The sequence below is a fragment of the Bos javanicus genome, chromosome 7 (assembly GCF_032452875.1).
Source record: "Bos javanicus breed banteng chromosome 7, ARS-OSU_banteng_1.0, whole genome shotgun sequence".
Classification (NCBI taxonomy): Eukaryota; Metazoa; Chordata; class Mammalia; order Artiodactyla; family Bovidae; genus Bos; species Bos javanicus.
Window position 1 is genome coordinate 61,958,469 of NC_083874.1, and position 6,000 is coordinate 61,964,468.

Consider the following 6,000-nt stretch of genomic DNA (forward strand, 5'->3'; position numbering starts at 1 on the left):
TGGTGCTGTGACACAGGTCAGAACAAGGGACTGAGATTCCAGACTTTCTCACATTCCTTCGCTGGACTGTGGTTTCTCTGATTTAAGATGAGAGAAGTTCAAGATCTGGTTGGTGACACTAGTTGTAAAGAACCCGCCTGCCAATGCAGGAGAGGTAAGAGATGCAGGTTCAATCCTTGGGTGGTGAAGACCCCCTGTAGGAAGGTGTGGCAACTCACTCCAGACACTGACAAGGAACACAGGCATGCACACCCCCTGGGGAAGCTTGAGACAGTCAGATACTGCCACCTACTGGCAGTTCCTAGTTCTGCCTGCCTCCCTCCAGAGAGGTGAGCCACTGTTGGGTGGTCCCAGAGATGGGTCTCATTTTACTTTTTTAAAAACTGTTTGGCTATACTACATAACTTGTGGGGTCCTAGGTCCCCGACCAGGGATTTAACTTGGGTTCCCAGCGGTGGAACTGTGGAGTCCTAACTACTGGACCACCAGGGAATTTCTGGGTCTATTTTATTTTATTATTTTTTATTTATATTTTTAGGCCACACTGCACTGCCTGTGGGATATTAGTCCCCTGACCAGGGATCAAACCCACACCTCCTGCATTGAAAGCACAGAGTCTTAACCACTGGAACACCAGGGGGGTCCCCCCAGGTCACACTTTAAATTCATTTGAGAACGACACCCCAGACTGCTCACATGGCCACCAGGAAGAACCTTTTCCTCCACCACTCCTCTAAAAGCCTGTTTCAGTGCCTGGCATTTCTCCATAGGACTCGAGGGTCACTTCTGTTTAAGGAAAAGCACATAAGGGGTTTCACTTGGCACAAAGATTGTTTTCTGCTCTGGGGTCTTACGAGGACACTTAGTTTTGGGCAGGCAGCTCACTGAGAGGATAAAGAGATGGGGAAGCAGTGTACTAAAGGAAGACAGGCTTAGAAATCACAGACCCACTTTTCTCATTGTTTCATTCCTCATTATAAAAATAATGGGTGTGCATTATAGATAATCAAAAGATGAAAAAAAATTAAAGCCATGATTTTACAATCCAAAGATAGCCTACAGCATCACATCATTCTTTATCATAACACAATATTATTACTGTATTATAATAGCAATAATAGCAACATTTACGGAGAACTTTCGTGCCACTGGAGAAGGGAATGGCAAACCACTTCGTATTCTTGCCTTGGGAAGCCCATGAACAGTATGAAAAGACAAAAAGATAGGACACTGAAAGAGGAACTCCCCAGGTCGGTAGGTGCTCAATATGCTACTGGAGATCAGTGGAAAAATAGCTCCAGAAAGAAAGAAGAGACAGGGCCAAAGCAAAAACAATACCCAGTTGTGGGTGCAACTGGTGATGGAAGCAAGGTCCGATGCTGTAAAGAACAATATTGCATAGGAATCTGGTATGTTAGGTCCATGAATCAAGGCAAATTGGAAGTGGTCAAACAGGAGATGGCAAGAGTGAATATCTACATTTTAGGAATCAGCAAACTAAAATGGACTGAAATGGGTGAATTTAACTCAGATGACCATTATATCTACTACTGTGGGCAGGAATCCCTCAGAAGAAATGGAGTAGCCATCATAGTCAACAAAAGAGTCCGAAATGCAGTACTTGGATGCAATCTCAAAAACAACAGAATAATCTCTGTTCGTTTTCAAGGCAAACCATTCAATATCACAGTAATCCAAGTCTATGTCCCAACCAGTAACGCTGAAGAAGCTGAAGTTTAATGATTCTATGAAGACCTACAAGACCTTTTAGAACTAACACCCAAAAAAGATGTCCTTTTCATTGTAGGGGACTGGAATGCAAAAGTAGGAAATCAAGAAACACCTGGAGTAACAGGCAAATTTTGGCCTTGGAGTACAGAATGAAGCAGGGCAAAGACTAATAGAGTTTTGCCAAGAGAACTCACTAGTCATAGCAAACACCCTCTTCCAACAACACAAGAGAAGACTCTATACATGGACATCACCAGACTGTCAACACCGAAATCAGATTGAGTATATTCTTTGCAGCCAAAGATGGAGAAGCTCTATACAGTCAACAAAAACAAGACCAGAAGCTGACTGTGGCTCAGATCATGAACTCCTTATTGCCAAATTCAGACTTAAATTGAAGAAAGTAGGGAAAACCACTAGACCATTCAGGTATGACCTAAATCAAATCCCTTACAGATACACAGTGGAAGTGAGAAATAGATTTAAGGGACTAGATCTGATAGACAGAGTGCCTGAAGAACTATGGATGGAGGTTCGTGACATTGTACAGGAGACAGGGATCAAGACTATCCCCAAGAAAAAGAAATGCAAAAAAGCAAAATGGCTGTCTGAGGAGGCCTTCCAAATAGCTGTGAAAAGAAGAGAAGCGAAAAGCAAAGGAGAAAAGGAAAGATATACCCATTTGAATGCAGAGTTCCAAAGAATAGCAAGGAGAGATAAGAAAGCCTTCCACAGTGATCAGTGCAAAGAAATAAAGCAAAACAATAGAATGGGAAAGACTAGAGATCTCTTCAAGAAAATTAGAGATACTGAGGGAACGTTTCATGCAAAGATGGGCTGAATAAAGGACAGAAATGGTATGGACCTAACAGAAGCAGAAGATATTAAGAAGAGGTGGCAAGAATACACAGAAGAACTGTACAAAAAAGACCTTCATGACTCAGATAATCACGATGGTGTGATCACTCACCTAGAGCCAGACATCCTTGAATGTGAAGTCAAGCAGGCCTAGGAAGCATCACTATGAACAAAGCTAGGGGAGGGGATGGAATTCCAGTTGCACTATTTCAAATCCTAAAAGATGATGCTGTGAAAGTGCTGAACTCAATATGCCAGCAAATTTGGAAAACTCAGCAGTGGCCACAGGACTGGAAAAGGTCAGTTTTCATTCCAATCCCAATGAAACACAAGGCAAAGAATGCTCAAACTACCGCACAATTGCACTCATCTCAGTCCAGTTCAGTTCAGTTCAGTCGCTCAGTCATGTCCGACTCTTTGCAACACTATGAATTGCAGCATGCCAGGCCTCCCTGTCCATCACCAACTCCCAGAGTTCATTCAAACTCAAGTCCATCAAGTCGGTGATGCCATTCAGCCATCTCATCCTCTGTCGTCCCGTTCTCCTCCTGCCCTCAATCCCTCCCAGCATCAGAGTCTTTTCCAATGAGTCAACTCGTCGCATGAGGTGGCCAAAGTACTGGAGTTTCAGTAGCATCATTCTTTCCAAAGAACACCCAGGACTGATCTCCTTTAGAATGGACTGGTTGGATCTCCTTGCAGTCCAACGGACTCTCAAGAGTCTTCTCCAACACGATAGTTCAAAAACATCAATTCTTTGGCACTCAGCTTTCCTCACAGTCCAACTCTCACATCCATACCTGACTACTGGAAAAACCATAGCCTTGAATAGATGGACCTTTGTTGGCAAAGTAATGTCTCTGCTTTTGAATATGCTATCTAGGTTGGTCATAACTTTCCTTCCAAGGAGTAAGTGTCTTTTAATTTCATGGCTGCAATCACCATCTGCAGCGATTTTGGAGCCCCCCCAAAATAAAGTCTGACACTGTTTCCACTGTTTCCCCATTTATTTCCCATGAAGTGATGGGACCAGATATCATGCGTTAGTAAAGTAATGCTCAAAATTCTCCAAGCCAGGCTTCAACAATACGTGAACCGTGAACTTCCAGATGTTCATGCTGGTTTTAGAAAAGGCAGAGGAACGAGAGATCAAATTGCCAACATCTGCTGGATCATTGAAAAAGCAAGGGAGTTCCAGAAAAACCTCTATTTCTGCTTTGTTGACTATGCCAAAGCCTTTGACTGTGTGGATCACAATAAACTGTGGAAAATTCTTTAAGAGATGGGAATACCAGGCCACCTGACCTGCCTCTTGAGAAACCTGTATGCAGGTCAGGAAGCAACAGTTAGAACTGGACATGGAACAACAGACTGGTTCCAAACAGGAAAAGGAGTACGTCAAGGCTGTATATTGTCATGAGAAATGCTGGGCTGGATGAAGCACAAGCTGGAGTCAAGATTTCTGGGAGAAATATCAATAACCTCAGATATGCAGATGACACCACGCTTATGGCAGAAAGTGAAGAGGAATTAAAGAGCCTCTTGATGAAAGTGAAAGAGGAGAGTGAAAAAGTTGGCTTAAAGCTCAACATTCAGAAAACTCAGATCATGGCATCTAGTCCCATTACTTCATGGCAAATAGATGGGGAAACAGTGGCAGCCGTTTTGGGCTCCAAAATCACAGCAGATGGTGATTGCAGCCATGAAATTAAAAGACACTTACTCCTTGGAAGGAAAGTTGTGACCAACTTAGATAACATTATTAAAAAGCAGAGACATTACTTTGCCAACAAAGGTCCATCTAGTCAAGGCTATGGTTTTTCCAGTAGTCAGGTATGAATGTGAGAGTTGAACTATAAAGAAAGCTGAGCGCCAAAGAATTGATGCTTTTGAACTGTTGTGTTGGAGAAGACTCTTGAGAGTCCCTTGGACTGCAAGGAGATGCAACCAGTCCATCCTAAAGGAAATCAGTCCTGAATATTCATTGGAAGGACTGATGCTGAAGCTGAAACTCCAATACTTTGGCCACCTGAAGAACTGACTCACTAGAAAAGACCCTGATGCTGGGAAAGATCGAAGGCAGAAGGAGAAGGGATGACAGAGGATGAGACGGTTGGATGGTATCACCGACTCAATGGACATGAGTTTGAGTAAACTACAGGAGTTGGTGGTGGAGAGTGAGGCCTGGCATGCTGCAGTCCATGGGGTTGCAAAAAGTCGGACACGACTGAGTGAGTGAACTGAACTGAACTATGTGCCACACACAGACTTTTCTTTGCAAAAAAACTGTAACATATTGAAAATATTTTTTAATAAGTTGATTTTAATTTTTTTCACAAATAACTTGTTTTTAAAAGTCGTATTTATTTATTTATTTTTGACTGTGCCATGAAGCCTGTGGGCTCCTATTTCCCTGACCAGGGATTGAACCCGAACACTCTGCAAAGTCTTAATTGATGGACCACCAGGGAAGTCTCGCAAATATTACTTTATCCTCCATAAATCTTTATTTTAAACATTTTTTCATGCAATTGAATATTGTTATTCAAAACATTTAAGTAGCTGGATCAAATTCCTTTCCATGATAATAGTATAATTTACTTATCTAATTGCCTGATGTTGAATGTTTAGGTTGATTCTGTTTTTTTCAGCACACTTTTGAGATTATTTTCTAAAACTTGAATTCCAAATAAAAAGAGTGGTGAATATTTTTTGAGGCTTCTGATAAATATTACCAAATTACCCTCCATTTAGAGGAAATCAGTGTACACTGTCAAAGAGAAACCCCTGAACTGTAGAATCATTACCTGTATTTCATACATCAAGAAACACGTTGTCCTCCATTATCTCAGCACAGTTGAGGCAGACAGATCTGGTGCTATAGTCCCATCTAAAGGACATGGAACCTGAGACCCCAGGAAGCTCCGTGACTGAGTCACATAACACAGCTAGTTAGTGCCCAAGCTCAGACTCGAACTCAGGTTCTCTCACTGTGTCTCTTGAGTCTCATAAGCAAACTCACTTCTTTTACATTTGACACCACATCTAGGTCTTCAGTTTTCTTCCCATTTGCCATGAAGTGATGGGACCCGATGCCATGATGTTCATTTTTTGAATGTTGAGTTTTCAGCCAGCTTTTTTAAAGCCAGCTTTTCAACCAAGTGACTGAACAACAACAACAACATCTATGTCTTCAGAAGGCTTCTTCGACTGGAGAATGTACTGTGGACCCTCCAGACAGCTCATCACCCCACAGCAAAGCTGAACTACGAGATTCCCTTAACCCCTAAGGAGAAGGTCACAGCAAAGCTAGGGTCATGGTGGAAAAAGCAGACTTGAAAGCCACCGTAATTAGAAAAGGAGGCAGAGTACAGTGCTTTACAGCAGGCTTTTTTTTTTTTTTTTTTTTAA